The sequence below is a fragment of the Episyrphus balteatus genome, chromosome 3 (assembly GCF_945859705.1).
Source record: "Episyrphus balteatus chromosome 3, idEpiBalt1.1, whole genome shotgun sequence".
Classification (NCBI taxonomy): domain Eukaryota; kingdom Metazoa; phylum Arthropoda; class Insecta; order Diptera; family Syrphidae; genus Episyrphus; species Episyrphus balteatus.
The window spans coordinates 22188155-22207236 of record NC_079136.1 but is presented as its reverse complement, the minus strand read 5'-3'; the positions used below and the strand labels follow the sequence as shown (position 1 = coordinate 22207236).

General features: G+C 27.6%; 1 protein-coding gene across 2 annotated transcripts in view; it reads right to left on the bottom strand.

Annotated features, from left to right (window-relative positions):
- The window catches only part of LOC129913755 (elongation of very long chain fatty acids protein AAEL008004), a 56155-nt gene extending 39905 nt beyond the window's left edge, over positions 1-16250 (bottom strand). Inside the window, exon 1 of one of the 2 annotated variants that reach the window (XM_055992585.1) lies at positions 16080-16250. The gene's annotated coding sequence lies outside the window, so the exon portion shown is untranslated. The remainder of the gene's footprint in view (positions 1-16079) is intronic. The other variant, XM_055992584.1, reaches the window with a different exon arrangement.
- Positions 16251-19082: the final 2832 nt, after the last annotated feature.

Genomic DNA, 19082 nt, shown 5'->3' with positions numbered 1-19082 from the left:
AGACACACTGCCACAAATAGACCAAATGGCAAATGTTTAATTAGATAAATGCTATATTTTACTATCATTCATTTCTTGTTGGCGCGGCGTCAACAACAACGACAACGACACAGCCCCTTTACACTACTTAAGTGCCACAACAATCGTCTCATTCCAAGTCTATATATTCAACATAATGAAGATATACCTATATCTAGAATTTTGATAAATAACGTCACATTATTGTTATAGATTATAGGTAGACCAAAAACTACGTCAGCATCATCATAATACATAATAGTCTGTTTGGTTTTGTTTTGAAACATTTTTATTTACAAAAAAAAAAATACAACTACAACAACAAACAATTAGTAATTGTTTTCATAGAGCCGAATTGGACAATGTTGTAATTATAAAATCAACCGTGCCGGTCGTCGTCGTTTCTGAACGTGTGGCCGACAAAAATACTGTCACGATCACGTAAATTATACCGCATTCTATGTACAGTGACAATTCTAAGCTCTCTTTTCGAGTGATAAATTTTATTTATTCTGGGACTACCTATACCTACTCGTATAAAGTAGAACAAGATGCAAGCTTGTTAGTTAAATGTGATGACATTGACGATTGGAGCCGCATGCAGCAAACAATACATAAAATGCAACAGATAAAAGGTTAAATTTCACTAGACGTACATTTGTAGATAATGTTAGGTTTCTTAATGCATAGAGATGCATTTTTAGACTCAGCAAAATTAGACTTATTTTTATAGCCAAATATCTACCCTTTAAACCCAGAAAGATTCTTTTTACTCGCTTTATACATTTGCAGGATATGCGCGACAAAGTTATGCGCTTCAAAGTTATAAGAAACTGAAGTTATGAAAAACCAAAGTTATAAAAAACCAAAGTTATGAAAAACCAAAGTTATGAAAAACCAAAGTTATGAAAAACCAAAGTTATGAAAAACCAAAGTTATGAAAAACCAGAGCCATATGAACACCAAAGCTATGAAACGTGGTTTTTTGGGTTGGCAACCATTGAGAGGAACGGTATACGGGACGCAAGTACCAAAAAACTAGAGTGAGTAGGTTGAGTCAAGACAAGACAAAAATTGTATGGGATGGGGGTGTCTATTCCCTCCCTTTTAGCCCGGAGGGTCAATTTTCTAAAAAAAAATTAACTTAATTTGGAAAAATAAAATGATTAAAAATCATCGGTTGCACCAAAAATAACGTGCTGTGTCTTTTTGTAAAGCCAAAACTATGTCTTTTAATATGTTTTTCAAATAAAGCTGTTTAATGGACCAGTTTTTGCGAACATCAATTTTCAAAATCAAAATTTAGAATAAAAAAATTGGAAAAAAAATTTAGAGCTAATTTTTTTTTCAAAATTTTATGTAATTAAGCACCTACTAATGCTCTTATTTGCTTTTAAACAAAAACAGAAAACTGGATTAAAAAATGTGATGGCATTTTTTTTCTTTTCTTCACTACACGCTCTAGCTTTTTGGTACTTACCTCCCGTATATCGTTCCTCTAAATGTTTGCCAACCCAAAAACCACGTTCATAGCTTTGGTAATCATAGCTCTGGTTTTTCATAACTTTGACGCGCATAACTCCGTTTCTATTTCCGTATTAATAGTTTAACAGCTATATCCCAATACCACCTTTAACTAGGAGAGTTCTAGCTCAATTTGTGAAAGCTATATAACAAATATTTAATGATTCACTTTAAGCCCTCATAAGACACAACACCTACTTTTGCTTATAAACATTATATTCTATGCTATATAGACATACAGTAGCGAGCAAAAAAAATGCAAACAATAAAAACATTTGCATTTTTTCGCTCGTCTAAAAACGCATATTAAGGTAGACTTTTGACCAAATAATGTATTTGGAGTAAAATATTGAACAAATTGACTCTGTTTAATGAAAATAAAACAGTTTCAATATGCCAAATTTGGTAACTTAGTTCTTGTTCAAAACTCTTTAAAAATTTTTCGTTTGCATTTTTTTTGCTCGCTACTGTATATCTAGTCTAGATTGTTGCCTAAACGTTTTTAGGCACATTCTGGGGGTTGGAACGGTTTTTATTTAACAGTCGGAGCAGAGTAACGCCTTCTATTGATATTATTCTTTTAACGAAAGTTCAATTTCAAAAAACCTCATAGCTATTTACCTATATCTATCCGACCTTATTGGTATAGGTATATTGCTCGGAATCAGGAATTACTAAAGAGTTTAGTAATATGCATGCAACAATGGCTCAGAAGTGTTTTTGGGTGGACAGTTTGAATATCGCCAAGTTCTTATGAATGAAAAATCAACATGAATTATTGAAGTTTTCAGTAAAATCTTTAATCTTTCTTTATAATAATATCCGGTGCTCTTAAGGGTCACTTCCGTTTAGTTGGCCTTTAAAAACAAAAAAAATTTAACCTTTTTAAAAGTACAAATAGTGCAATAAAACCATCAACATTTCAGGAACTAAAAATGCATCTGTTCTATTCAAACATTATTTTAAGAAAATACAAATGAAAATATACTCCCCTTTGGCATTATGTAAATTAAATTGAAACAAATGGTGTTATTTTAACACATTCGCGTGAACAATTTCACAGCAAATAATGAAATTTATTATATATTTTCATAATGCTCCCTGCACTTGCACTCATATGCACTTTTAATATTTTTTTGGCAATACTATTTGCGTTAATTTCAATATTACCTCATACACCGTTAAGTTACATGTATATTTTTATTTTATAAATAGAATTTTAAGTTTAAATATTTAATTTATTTCTTTTTTTTTTTTATTTTTATCTTAATATAAATTGAGGAAATACAAAGTGCACACGTGACGTTAAAAAACTATATAATGTATAAATATAAATTGATTCACACTTTTAATACAAAGTAATTTATAAATAAGTAGGGAAAATAAATGTTTCTATTTTGTCAATTAAAAATAAAGTTAAGAAGACTTAATTGAAAATAAACAGAATAAAAGTGAGAGTTATAATCAGAGAAACATAGACCGTGGTGACCATCTGCAAACTGCAATTCAATGACAAAAATGTTATCAATAACGAGTTTTAAAAAAAATGTATAAACTTAACAAAGTTTGAAAAAATTGTAAAAGCCGCATTAGATATTAGATTTTGCAACTTGCAATTTTGAATATTTGAAATAGTATTATTTAAATAATTTTGGGTGACATGTGTTTGGTTTTGTTCCAAGTTCAATTTTGTAAGCTATTGCACTATTTTGAAAATTGCAATAGCAGACAAAATTTGTAAAATAATGCAATTTTTTTGCAGAATGCTACTCTAAAATTGAAGTTACAAATTGAGTTTTATCAAATCAACGAGCTGTTATTTTCTGTTAAAATTTCGAGCTGAAATTTCACAAGAACTGCATTTAATCAAAGACCGTAATAGAAGACTTTACAATATTCTGAAAGCACATAAGATAGTCATATCAGTTAAGGTCATTACTTTTGTGTAGGGAAAGTGGGGGCAAGACCGCCCCTTTAGTGTTTAACCGTCTTAAAAACCAATAAAAAACATCTTTTAATTAAAATAAAGTGTTTATTCATTTACTCTAATATTTTTGTAGGAAATCTCATCATTAAAAAAAAAAATTAAAAATACTGAACAAAACCCACATGGAGGCAAGACCGCCTTATTAACTTCTGTTGATAATAAAACCGTTTCTATCTTAAAATTTGGAATCTTATAGCAATAATCACAAACGTATGCTATATTTTCATCAGTTCTCAACTTTTATTACAAAAAAAGAAAAAGTTAAGACTTTTAAATATTTCATTTAAAAAAAGTACAAATTTCTTTTCACACAAAACATGACGATTTGATGAAAAATCACAAAATTTAATATAACTTTTCGGGATTTCAACCAAACTTGCTCATACTTACAGACATAATCGATTTTAACAGAAGCCATTTATTTTACATTAAAGGTCTTGCAAATTTAATATTTTTTCATACAACATAGTACAAAAACCGTCTTGCCCCCATAGGAGGTCTTGCCCCCAATTCCCCTATACCTAAATTGGAACTTTTTCGCATTAATTTTATTATTAAATGCTTAAAGTCTATACGTTTTATTGAATTCTTCTCAGTTGTCAATAAATCTTTATCTAATAAATATCGTGGCCTTTCACTTTTCGATTTCTCATTGCGATCCATCAGAAAGTAACCAAAAAATTTTAAAGATATCAGGCATATTATTGGATGGTGTCAATTCCAATTAAGTAATTGTTTAGAATAATGTGAAGTTTTAAAGTATGACAAATAAATCCAGAAATGATCATTGGCAATCTGCAGACATTTTTGAGAAATCCACAAGCCACAAGAATCAGCTCACGGTTAAAAATTTGGTGCAGATTCTACGAAAATTTGGGTTACATATGAGGTAACACCAAAATTTTATTTAAATTAATACTTTAAGGCCCAATTTATTCACTCTCCATTATATTTAAAGGCTCCATTAAAAATTATAAAACTGTCAAATCGCATACACATTTTAAAATTTCCCTTTTTTAATGGAGACTTTAAATTTAATGGAGTGTGAATAAATTGGACCTAAATGTATTACATTTTAAAGTCTAATACAAAATTTAGTGAAATTTAATTATTTTTGCATTAAAAATCAAGGACGTACCTATTCCTTAATTTAAAGTTTCAGTTTGTTATAATGATATTTCTTTCTTTTTTTTATATATATATTTTTTTTTTTATTATTTTAAGCATTTTCTTTCTTACTTCTTTAATGAAACAAAACGTTTCTGAAAGTGATTATTCATCATAAATAAAAAAGTGGATAATATCTCTTTTTTTCACAAACTATGTGAAGTGAAATCGTTATGTTATAGCCGATCAAATTTTGTCAGTAATTCATACATTTTACTTCGAAAAAACACAAAGCGCCTTCAAAATTGTGATTTTTTATTTTTATTTAACATCAGAAAAAAGGTTACCAAAGGCATTTTTCTGAACCAAAATAGTTTTAAATAGGTACTTTTTCAGGTAGCGATAACCCTAAATCCAGGCACAAAATTTATTTCTTTTTTATTTCATTTTCGTTTATGTTTATAATACAGCTTGATTAAAATTTGATTTTCTTGTAGGTTGTAAAAAAAAGAAAACGATCATTTAATTTCAATTATTAACCAGATAAAGTTATAATTTGTGTGCAAAGGATTTAGTTTTTAAATTAAAATTTTGTTATATTTCAATATTTTTGGTTACATTTTAATGTCATTTGAAACTAATACATTTTATTTTTTTGTACTTGAAATGTATTACAAAATTTAAAAAAAACTGTTAAATAAAATCGCAATGTTAAAAACTTATAATTTTTTGTTTTGAAAAAGGCCTAATTCTAAATGTTGTATTAAAACTACGACATAATTTTTAACCGTGTAGTAATTGTAATTGCCGAACGAATTGACTTTTCCAAACTCATAAATTTTGCCAATAAAATGGCTAGAAAATTTTCCATAAATTACAAGAATATTGTTTTTGTTTCCCAACGACACCGGAAGTAGCGTCCAAACCGGCACTTGTTAAATACAAACATGAAAGTTGAAAGACACTGTTATTTAATTTTAAAATGAGGTATGGTCACCTCATACTTATTGAATAATGCCAATTTGTTATTAGTTATAGTCCTTCTATAACCAAGATTTCGAAGAAAAATAATCAATTAATTAATAATGTAATGGGCTTATTTTAAGGTGTCTGAAATTTTTTTTTATATCTGATACCTACTTACATCTCCTACTCCATTCATCTTTAAAGTTCCAATACAATTTTGTTTTCTTTTTTCTCATTCATTCATTTATTCGATTAGATAATCGAAAATTCATTAGCAAAAGTTATCCATAAAAAGTATGTCAACGTTTTCATCTAAAATGCATAATGTAGTAGGTATGTGGGTAACAAAAAAAAAAAAAAAACAATAAAAAGGTTATTCCCTCGTTTCCGTTTTTTTTTGTCACTTTCGGTTTCAAATATCATACAGTTCTGATTGTTATATATACCTCGGAAGATGTAATGGGAGAGGGAAGAAAACACGCCACAACTCTTTTATTGATAAATTTTTAATTTTTGACTTAAAACCTACTTTGCATACGTCTGTGATGCATAAGTATAAAAATATTATGTTGACTTTGCATAATAAACTTGTTATCCAAGTTCGAGTTTGAATTTGAAAATCGTTTAGCAAAATTTTTATTAGTTGATTGGATTTGCAAATTTTTGTGACACAAAGCGGATACAAAAAAATATTTATGTTATTAGTTTTATTGTGTTAATAGTTTATTTATTAATACTTTATATTAATTAATTATAAATATTTTAATGGAATTTCTGGTTTTGTATACAGGATATTAACTTGATTCTCAAAACAAAAAGTTATGTCCTTCAGCTTTGTTTTTAAGAGGGTCATTTATAGAATTAATAAAAATGTCTTTATGAATAGAACATTAGATAAAGACGAGTTAAGATTAAAATTTATTTTTAAAAAAACCATTATTTTTACTAAACCAATACAATTGAAAACATAGAACGGGCGTGGTCGTCCATGCAACAACAAAAAATTCTAATCTTTGATGAAAACCTCAGCAACAAGAGTAGGTACTCTAAAAAGCAACAATCCATTTAACTACACTCCTGCTCAAATTTAACGCACATCATATTTATTTTACAGAAAATTCCTACTATTACTTTGTCTCACAGTATCGTGGTTATTTTCTCAAATAAGACAGGAGTGATCTTAAATTGAAGGTATGGAGTAAAATGTTTGTGGGGAAGATTTGGAGAGATATGCTGAAGTCTATCTGTCAACCCGCTAACCTTTTAGAGATGAGTCATAAATTTTCATCAAGTAAACTCTGCTTTACAACACCTACGGAGTTAGTGAGCTCTCCTAGACCTACTTTAAATACCCAAAAATACTTGACTGATATCCTCGAACACCATGCGGTTCCAATCACCCCTAGATTTGGTCCACAGTTCAGTCTGATGCACGATAATGCATGCTAGAGTGGTTTGAAAATATCTTCAAGATTAAAATATGCCACCCTTGAATTGACCACACAGATATTCGGATTTGAATTCAATAGAACATGTCTAGGAAATGTTGAAAAAAGTGCATTTGCGGCCGAAATCCACCTCCAAGCATTCTTGATCCACAGAAAATTGGAGTGAAAGAAAAGTTACAAGAAAACCTTCAAATGTTAATTCGTGGAATGAATAGATGACTCCAAGTTGTCATAAGCGCTAGAGGAGACAATGCCAAGAATTGAATAAAATTATTGGAAAGAACTGTCACGTGCTTCCATTTTTAAAATTTTTTTTCTTAAAAAACAAAAATTATTTTAATATCAGTTTTCAGACCTTAAATTGCTAAATTTGGTTCATCTTTTTTTTGGTTGATAATACTGTTGCAGTTTAGCATTTTTCTGACTTGCTTAATAATAACCAAACACAAAAAAATACAACAAATAATTTAAAAGCCATTTTAAATAAGATGTAGGGGTATGACTAAAGAAGAAAAAAGTGTGCGTTAATTTTGAGCAGGAGTGTATTTTTTCATCAATTGACCACTTGAAATCTTGTGCTACAAAATCTAATGACCTGGTTAGAAGGCTAAAGCAACAATTTATATAATATAAGAAAATCTCTTTGTCATCCATAAAGTATCCTTGTATAATCTCAATTTTATTTTCTGTTCGTTTTCCTCTTCCTTAAAAAAAAAAAATAAACTAAACTAAACTTAACAAAGCTCTTTTACCAATTATGTGGGTTAAGCAATTTAAATAGTTTTGCAAATTAATCCTTGTTTTAAGGAAAATTCAATAATATTAGCATTAATAGCCATCAATATTATCCTTAGTTATAACTTCGTTATGTTTATATTTTCATTTAAATGACAAGGACAAAAAATATTGAAAAATTGAGAGAGGGAGGGAGATAGAAATAAAAGGCAAATATACTATATGGGGTCGTATTTCATATACATTCATATTTATAAACATCGCACGTGCAAGCTGCAACTATACACTTTTTTTTATATGTACTCTCTTCACAACCATTATCAAATTACTAACACCTGCCTATTATATACACATTAAGGTATACCACACCAATGACCTGAGATTGTCATTTCATTGACCTCTTTTTTGTTTCTTTGCAATAAAAACCTACCTACACACACACACAGATATCATATAGAGTTATAGAAAAAGGAGAAAATATTGGAATTTAATTGCAATTTTATTCTCTCTTTTGAATTGAAAACTATTGCGCTGTGCGCTCTGTGGGAGTAAGAGAGAAAATTGAGAAATAAAGAGAAATTTCATACTAACTCCCACACTCGCATATAGAGCACATTGCCCACGCGAATCGTTATCCTTATAGTGGGTGAAATTGGAGCAGCTACATTCAAAACATGTGTGAAGCAAGGATATAAAAAATAGGGTGACCAGTTTAGATGTTTTTTAATTCGATTAGAATTTTTTTTAAATAAAAATAATTAAAAAAAAAAAACCATCGAATGTACCTTATTACGATTTCAGATGAACCATTTTTCTTGTTTCATACTTTTGAGAACGCGATTTAAGAGTAATTAGATTTTCAAATTCAAATTTTTTTCGTCTTCAGTGAAATCAAGGGGCACGGTAGTGCCCAGCCAAGTTCTCTAGCAACTTTGGCACTACACCCTTATGTTTCCTGTAAGAAACAACTCAGGCCATTTTCGACCCCCCTTTAACTTCCACACCAAATATGCCAGAAATTTCAAACTCGCTACATTTATTGAGCTGGCCAAACCTAAATTCCTCACAAAATTTCAGCTTCTTACGATGAGTAGCTAGTTTCTGAGATATAGGACTTCAAAAATCGCGAAAACCGTAACTGACTCATTGACTCACTGACATATCATCAAAATTATGGAGAACTTCCCGCTATCGTAGAAACTTGAAATTTTACATGGTGATAGGACTTGTGGTGTATACGAAGGAAAAAATTTGAGATTTTCAATTCAGGGGGCGTGGTAACCACCCATTTTCACCGAATTTTGATCAAATCAATTGACTATCGTAGAATCTTGAAATTTGGTAGAATGGTAAAGCTGGTAGATTATACAAAGAAAAAAATTTGAAATTTGAGAATTTTCGTCAGGGGGCGTGGTAACCGCCCATTTTCGCTTAATTTACATCAAATATTTTAGAGCACTTCTGATTGTCGCAGAATCTTGAAACTTGGTAAAATGGTAGATCTGGTAGTTATTACAAAAGAAAAAATTTAAAATTTGAGAATTTTAGACAAGAGGCGTGGCAACCACCCATTTTCTCTGAATTTTCATCAATTATAGAGATTTTAATTTCTACAGCAAAACCTTGTTAAAATTATGCTAGCACAAAAAGTACTGAAATGTAAAAGTGTACAAAGTTCTCAAGCTTGGCTTTAAATTTGTATAAATAAAATTTTGGTTGTTTACTTGGCAATTTTTCAAATAGCTTTAAAAATCGGTTATTTAAAGTAAAATTGCCAAGGGAACAACCAAAATTTTATTTATACAAATTTAAAGCCAAGCTTGAGAACTTTGTACACTTTTACATTTCAGTACTTTTTGTGCTAGCATAATTTTAACATAGGAGAACTTGGCTCTTTTTTTAACAGTAATGTTTTTGTTGTGATCAATTTTACATGATTGAATAATTAGATTTTATTTTTTGAACATTTGATAAACAAGCTTGTGGTAAAAATTTTGTGATAAGATTTTTTTGGTAAGTTATGAGTTTTGCTCCAAGAAGGCAAATAAAATTCACGAGTGGATCACATGCACGTGCTCTCATATTTAAAATAACTCAAATGTTAAAGTTTTTAAAGAAAAAATTGAGGAATAATTTTAATTTGATTTTGAAGGATGGAATAATGTGATAACATTAAAAATTTGTTTTTGCATTTACTTCACCAACAAACTTTTTAAATGATTGTCACCAAAAACAATTTCTCGCATAAAAAGGAATTTTTACAAAAAAAAAAAAAAAAATGAAAATCGTAAGAGTCGATTAAAATAAATAATTTGTATACATACAAAAATTTAAACATTTTCAAAAATTGAAAATTATATATTTATTAACACGCAACATCAAATCGTTTTCAAAATATTGATGTTTCAAAAAAAAACTGAAGTATTTTAGAAAAATGTTTTTTTTTTTAAATAATTTTCAAATTAAATTATTACGGTTCCGTATAGAAAATTTCGTTGAATTTTTTCAAAGTGAGTACAATTGAGGAAAACAGCATTTTCTATGAGTAAGCTACATCTGAAGATGCCGAAAGTGCAACAGTTTTTTTTTTTTTTTTTGACAAGGTTATGGCTTTCATATTTTAGGTAATTTATTCTTCACTACCTTGAGAATTTGCAAAATTGTCAACATCAGATTGTCACAGGCAGATTTTTTAAAATTTCAATCTTTCAAACGGACTAACCGTCAAAGTGTTTTTTTTTTTTCAATAATTCATAATATTTATTTGTAAAACAAATATTCATATCTTTACTCTCGTATCCCAATTTTTCAATGATATTTAATTATAAATTTGTTAATCAATGGATCAACCATAAAAATAAATTTACATTTTTATATAGAAGCTTTGAATACAAAATTATTAAACAATTCTGGTCATACTAATTAAGGTGATTTGCCGCAAAAAGAGTCAGAAGTGCGGAAGCGGAATTGCAGTTCCGCCACCATATACACCAGGCGTAACAGTTTTACCTTAGTTCCAGTTCCAGTATAAACCTTCATACATACATTATATGGAGTTTATAAAAGCATTGATTTTCTCAAACCCCTCTTTATATTAAATAAGCACATTATTCTACTCTATGCAATAGCAAATAGCAGCAATGCACTGCATATAAAAAAAAATGTCTCTATATCACACAGATACAAGTTTATACAAACAACAACAACAGCACAAAATAAAATCGCTTAAGAGTTAAAGTTATACAATAATAATAATTTGGAAGCTTTCTTTCTTTTTTTTTTTTGGTTTTGTTCAACTTTTGGCATCATTGGGTGTTCTAGGTTCTGGAACTTTTAAGGAATAAATTTTGCATTTATATATCTCTTTGTCTGTGTGTATGTGTGTATGATTATGTGTGTTGACATTTAGGATAATGCTTAATAGCTTAAATTGTTGAGAAATTTATTTGGCAGAAAATTCCATAAAAAAAAAGAGAGACATCCTTTTTTCTTGTGTTCGGTGACTTTATTTAACAAGGAAACTCATGAAAATCGATAAACAAGCAACAAAGGAAGAAACTTGAGTTCAAAATCAATAAAACTGCAGTCAGAATGTCTTACTATAGAATGTTTAAGAATCATCATCAGTAATGAAAAACAAAAACAAAACTTAATGTCGAGGAAACGATTATTCAAAATATAGGTAAGGTAAGTAACTAAGTAAGTTTTATTATAGATGTATTTACATTTGCTATAGGTTTGCAGTTTAATGATAAAAATATTCCATTCATTCACTGACAATTATTATCTATTATTATAGTTGTTGGCCTTCTCAAAGACGTGGGAATATTTAATTAATTAATAAGTTATTACCTTACAGAGATAGTTTAAGAAAAATAAAAATAAAAAAAAAAACTATAAGATATTTTTGCTTCCGTATCTGAAAGAATTTATTTGTCCTCTAAAATATATAGTTTGTTTTTTTTTTTTATATTATTTTTTAGTGCAAAATATTGTTCATTACAACTGTTTCCTGTTTATTTTATTTTTTTAATTGGGATGCATAAAATAATTGAAGTACATACAAATTGTGTTTTATGATTCAATACATTTGGGAAATATCTTAAATGAGTTAAAATGCACTTAGAAATCAAGATGAAGCTCTTTTTAAATTTATCATTATACAATAAATAGAATCCGTTTAAATCAAAAAGAACTCCATTTCATTTTAAAATGAATTTTCTTCTTTAAAAATTGTACCTCTAAGAATAAAATGATTTCCTTTTAAATTTATGTGCATTCTTATTGAAATTAAAAGATTTAACGGAAATAAAAGGTTGTTCACGTTAATTTAAAGAGATTCTTTTCTTTTTGCATACATTTTACACCGGAGAGGCTTTTTTTAGAAATTTTTTTGCTTATTTTAAGACGTTTAAAAAAAAACATTCAGAGAACCGCTTAATTCCATACAGATTCCAGTTATTTTTAGCAGGTCGTTATAAAAATAAATAGAATCCTTTTAAATTCTGTTTAAATCAAAGTGAGCTTCATTTCATTTTAAAATGAATTTTCTTTCTTTTTTTTAATGTATTTATGTGTATCTTGTAAGAATAAAATGATTTCTTTTTGATTTAATGTGCATTCTTATTGAATCTAAAAGATTAAACAGAAATAAAAGGATGTTCACGTTAATTTAAAGAGATTTTATTCTTTTTGCATATACATATATTGCAAGGGAGAGACTATGTTTGGGTGCAAGAAATTAAAAAGATTTTTTAGCTTACGTCAAAAAAACATCCAGAAAAACGTTTAATTCAATACAGATTCCGTTTGTTAAAAGTTGCCTATATCCTTCCAATTCAGTTCTTCATTAAAACTTCTCTAAAAATATATTTTTTTTTTGTCATCATATGCTGAAATATTTCTTGTTAAAAAAAAAACAAATACTATATAAATACATAAATGAATACAAAATATATGCAAATTTATGTATGTATTTTTTTTCTTTTGTTCCCGAGAGCTTCATTGTTAACTACAAGAAAAAAAAAAAACTTAATTAGCTTCTCAAAATGTCAATTATGTGTGTGTAGCTGCTCTTTTAATGTTACTGCAAACTAAAATAAAAACAAAAAAAAAAAAAATATAATGCATATCAAATGAGAATAGGACCAAGTTTAGAAGGACAAAAGCATCTTATTTACATCATCATGATGATGACAAAAATCTAGACAAATTGTCGACATTGTTTTCCTACACGCAGGACATTTTTTTTCCAGTTGTTTTTGTTGTTGTTGTTGATTTTGTTTTTAGTATCAAAGGACCCCTATCAGAACAGTAAGGAAACTTTTGTTGGAAATTTTTCTATATCAACCATAGGACTACAATAAAAAGTAGAAAAATAATAATTGCTTCCTTCTTCTTTATTTTGTTTTTTGTTTTTTTGTTGTTGTTTTTGTTATTTGGTTTGATTTTAAAAGTCATGGAAATGAAATGGAGAAGTATAGGTTGTATGGATTTACTCATAATCTGGAATTAAAATAACAAAAAGCTTTCTGTTGTCTTACAGATGATAATTGACAAAAGATGCAACTGTTGCTTCTATAAGACTTTAATAAAGTCTTATATAAAATGGGCTTAGAAACATTACTTGGTTAAAAAAAAGCTTAAAGAAGTTAGTGATTTTTGTCCTTCTCTTTTAATTTTTTTTTACAAATCCATAACTTCCCTTAGTGGCTAACCTATATCAGAAGTTAGAAGGGACACAAAAAATCATATCTCTGTCCTCGCGTTACCCATTAAATTTTCTGGATGATAAAGTGATACTAATTTAAGGGAATTTATCTTTTTTTTTATTTTTTTTTTTTTTTTAAACATAATTTCGCTTAGCTTTAAACATCAAAGTTAAAAAATTAGGCCAGCATAAATTCCAGAATGTGCAGAATGTATGTAGTACGTAAAGGCAACAATATGGGACACCATATTGGAGGGATTTTCAACTTATTGTTGTAAGGGTGTGTGTTTCTTTTAGGTATTGGAAAACACATGTATATGATTTTTATAGAAAAAAAAAGCTTTTATTTTGACTTCAATTTTTGTTGTTGTTTTTATTTTGAAGCAGCAGGAAAAATAAAAAGACATTGATATTTCCGCTAAACTAACCAAGGGGTAGATTATTTCTATACAAACATCCTTAAGGATGGGTGTTGTATTTTTTATTCTCTCCCTTTTTTTTGAAAATGGATTTCCATTATAAAAGATATCATGATAACTATATCTCTCTCAGTGTGTTTACGTCAGGATCAAATGGCTTTTAGTTTTGTTTGTGCTTTTCTTTGGCATTTCTGTGTCATTTTATTAGGGTTTTGTTGTTCTTTCTTGTTTTTGTTGTTTAATGTGTCTTCGAGTCAACTAGCAAATCAAAAGGAACTTATAGTAAGATTTTTTTTATAAGATAATAATATAAAGGAATGTCAAAAAGAAAAACAATTTAATAACAAAGCTGTCTACTACATGAATACCCTACAAAATTGTTTTCATCGTTTGAAAAGTAAACTCTTCAAGCTATTTATAATTTTTAACCAAATTTTGACATACTTTTTCAAACTTTCTTATTTACCATCATTTTCTATATATTATTTGTTTAATAGCGAAATTTTGATAAATTAAATACTATTTGCTAATTAAATACTAGCGGCATTTTATAGTGAAAACCTCTCGTGAAGAGAATAAAAATGCGTTAACCAGCTGGGTGTTCATAACAAAAAATAACAATTTACAAGGTGGCTAGATTAAACTGAATTTCAAATGATATTTTTTTTTTAAACTGAAAGCACTAAAGATCTCAATTTGAAATTTTGCTTCCATCTTTTTCAGTAAATAGGAAGATTTTCATCTAAAAATTTAATTATTAGTTAAAGTTTAATTAGTAGATTATTATTTATGTACATATTTTAAAAATTGGCGCGTTTTTATTTTCAGTTTTTTTTCTGTGCCAAATTTTATGCGAATCACCCTGTTAATTAAATAACCAGTTGTTATTTAGCACACACAACACATGGTATCTAAATAAAAATTAATGTTTTTTTTTTGTTTTATTTATTTTTATCCGGTTTTGGTTTTTTTGGTTGTCAAGGGTCCAATTAAAATATCGGAAGATGTTTTTTTTTTTTGCTGACTGTGATGGTCAAATCAGCCATCAATGAATGAATTTTGCTTCTTTTATGAATTTTTAATGAATTTATTAATCAAATTTAATTCATTTTAAAATTAATAGATATAAAAACATTATCAAACAGGGGGATTGAAGTCGATTTAGGGTTGGGTGATCTTGACCAATTTTTACCCAGCAAAAAATTAACAATTAAAATTAAAAAAATTTGACTCTATAACTCCAATGATTTTGCAGATTGAATATCTTAATTTTTCACCCCAAATTTTTCACCGACAAAAAAAATAACTTTTAACTATGAAAATCTTTAACACCAAAGTCATTCAACAAATTTTTGTTTAAAAAATTGGTAGGTAAATGGAATTATTATAATTCTTTTTCGAAATTCCATTCATCACCAAAATCAACTCCCAAAAATGGAAAATTGACTAAATAACTATGATAAATGTTAAATCTTAGGACTTTGCCTCAAAATATTTTTTTTTTTTTACTATTTCATCCGAATTTTGATTTTGCATTTGGTTTTCGTTCTAGTACACTGAAAAAAAAACGACTTTATTTTTTCAATAATACGTTGGTAACGATACTTACAAATTTAATTTAACAAAATTGATAAGTATTATGCTATGGTTACAGTTATTTACTTTCACTAAATAGTAACTTTTACAATTTTGAAGTAACTATTGGAACATTTTAATTTTGCTTGTTTAGACAATTAAAATGTATAAGTTGGCTAATAGAAAAATTCTTTATTAACAATTAAATAGTCTCATTTTATATACAAATTAAATTGATTTAATTTCAAAAAGTCATTTCTATATTCCGCAGTGGAATTAAATACCCAAGAAAACATTTTTTTTGTATAACTTAATATCCAATGACTTAAAAAAAAAAATTATTCACTTGGTTGTTCAAAATGCAATAAATAACAAAAAAAAAAAAAACAAATAATAACATAAAAAAAACAAACTTCACAAACAATAACAACTATTAAAAAATTGCTGCATATAAAAATTCACATACTTCTCACGTAAATGCAATTAAATCAAGAATAAAAAAAACTATACCTAACATTCTATTAAAAAAAATTCACATAAAATAAATATTTGTATTTGTATTATTTATTCAATTTGATATTGATATTTACCTTAGTTTTTTTTGTCTTTGATGCAAAAAATTATAAAAATCCAAATTAGAAAAAAAAGTTAAATCCTTTCTAATTTTTGTTTAAGCGATAGCGAAGAATCCACTTGATGAACAAATTAAAATCGTTTCGAAAATATTTACAAAAAAATATTCTATATATCACTTTTTTTTTGTCGAGAAAGGGGGTCTATTTTTTTTTTTTTGTATTTAATTTTATGCTTAGCACGTGTTCACACTTTTAATATTTAAATTAAAATTAGGTAAATATTTAACTATCTAAACAACCAATTTTTTATTTATTTTTTTGTTATTTATTCTACGTTGAATTATAATTTTTTTTTAATTTAAAAAATATAAAAAAGCACAACAATTAAATTTAAAATTAATTTAAAAACAAAATTAAAATTAAATATTTTGACTTAATAACTTATGAACACAGGAATTGTCGAGACAATCGATGAGGAATTATTTTAAATATTTTTTTTTTTTTATTTATTTGTATCCTTTGTTTATTTGAATTATATTTTTATATATATTTATTTATTCCAACGATGGTTGATTTGTTGGTTTATATTGATTTCCTTTTTTCGTATTTGGAAACGATTTTTTAATAAAAAAAAAATTTAAAAAAAAATCAAAACAATCCTCACTTTTGAATGGCCACATTCACTTTTTTCTTCTTCTTTTGAAATATTTTTTTAGCAATCATTATTATTTTTATATTGTTTAACCAGTAATAATTGTAATAGAAGCAAATTAATTAAAAGTCACTGCTATAAACTGAAAAAAAAAAACAAAAAATCCAAAGTTATTTAGTTTTAAAGTTCTTATATAACTTTTTTTTTATTTTATAACAACAAAACAAAAAAATAATTTTGTTGTTATAAAAATTGTTTTTTTTTTTTTGTTAACTTTAATAACAAAAAAAAAAGTCGAAAATTGGAATTTAAAAAAAAAAAATTGTTACCGCCTAATCAACGCAAAGGTAAATTGTCAACTAAACAACTGACTAACATAGCACTTAACAAATTAGTAATGACAAACTTTTTTTGTTAACAAAATAGCAACAACGCACGAATTAAAGTAGTATCTAAAGGAAGGTAATGAACACACACAAACAGACAGACAAACACACACAATGAAAACTTGTAAAGATAGAATTTATCAACCGCAGCCCGGCTCTGATTTATCGATATGGCGACAACAAAATATCTAGATACTTTATCGCGGGGGTTAGGTATTAGGTTAGTCTGTCACTAGTCAGCTAGATACAACTCGCAGAAATATTGTTTAAAAAGAAAACTCGTGCAAAGTTTAGACAGAGAGATAGTTTTTGTGAGTTTTTTTTTGTTCTGTTTAAAAAAAAAAAACCTACTCTCAATAGATACACTGTCTCTCACAGGAAGGAATGACACAAAACGTGTGGTGTGGTGGTATAGACTATAAACACGAATCAGCCGAAGACACTCACTCACTAGATGGTGTTGACTGAACGCTTATCGAAAACCTACTGGAGTCAACAAATCCGAAAGATATTCCATTTGGCTTAAAGCGATTTTTATTATTTTTTTTTTTTGTTAATTTGTTGGGTTCGTTTTAGCTTGCCTTCGGTTTTAAGTTTTTTTTTTTTTTGTTGTTAATTTTTTTTTTTATTCTTTCATCAACAACAACCAAAGACGTTATGAAGAAATTTTAACAAAAAAAATTGGTTAAATAAGATTTTTTTTTGTTTTGTTGTATTTGTTTTGGGTTGGAAGAGCTTTGAAGTTGTCGTCGTCGTATATTTAAATCACGGTTTTGGATATACAGTAGATATATTCACGGTCAGACAAAAAAAAAAAATTGCGAGCAAGAAACTTAAAGATATAGTATATTCAACCGCACGGAATATAAAAATTCGTGAACAATAAACCACACCATAATATAAGGTGGATATAAGATTCATATTTAATATAGCTGCCCCCTCTAACCCCTTTCAGCCCACAACCCGTTTAAAAAAAAATTGCAACTGCAGGTCGATATCTTTGGCAGGTGATAGAGTGTCGACATATATTCGATTATGTTGGAGGAGAAAAAATACAAATTAAAACCAACAAAAACAAAAAGAAATTCAAAAAAATGTATCTTTTTAATAATACAGGAAGATAACTTTTGGTATTTTTCTCTGATAAGTCGAAAAAAAAAACTTTAAGGTACTCTATATTGAATATATTCATTGAGAACGATGAAGAAGCATGTGTATCTTAGCACTTTACATAGAGGTTCATAGAGGTGTTACTATGAATTTTTTTATTTCCTCACTAAATAACAATGTCAATGGAATATTGTGATATTGTACTGCTGGCTGGCGGAAACTGACACTTTAAAGCTGTTACATAGATTGATTGCAGAAAAAATAAAAATATAAGCATGGGAGTGGTTTAAGCTTAGAAGATAGATAGATAAATATACCAAGGGATGGATGGATGTTAAAAAGGTGTTGTTTTATGTTTTTCTTTTATTTAGAATGCATTGGGTCGAATTTTGTTTTGTTTTGTTTAATGGGGACGAAGATCTAATATTTATATCACTTTGGTGGTTTTATTTATTTATTTATTTTTTTTTTTTTTTTTGAAATTTTTGCAAAATTTTTTATTTTTCTATTAGATTCATTCGCCCGACACAAACCAAAGTAGAACCAATACTGATGATGGGTAGTGAAAAAATTATATCTTAAAGAGAATATATAAAATGCTCTTTAATGATAATTTTTTCTGTTGGAGAGAAAATTCTAAATTTCTATGTATCCTACCTCGGTGTATGTCGGTCCTATAAAGTAGTTGAATAGAGTTGCCGTTTGGTAGTTATTGAAATTTGGTGAAGAACAAAAGGACATTTGAAAATTATAAACATATTAAATAGGAAAATCTATTTACAAAAATGGGTGCTTCGCAGCATAAGGACTTATATGTATGATGAAAAAAATTTAATTTTTCTTAACATATTTTAACCTATTGTTGTTGGA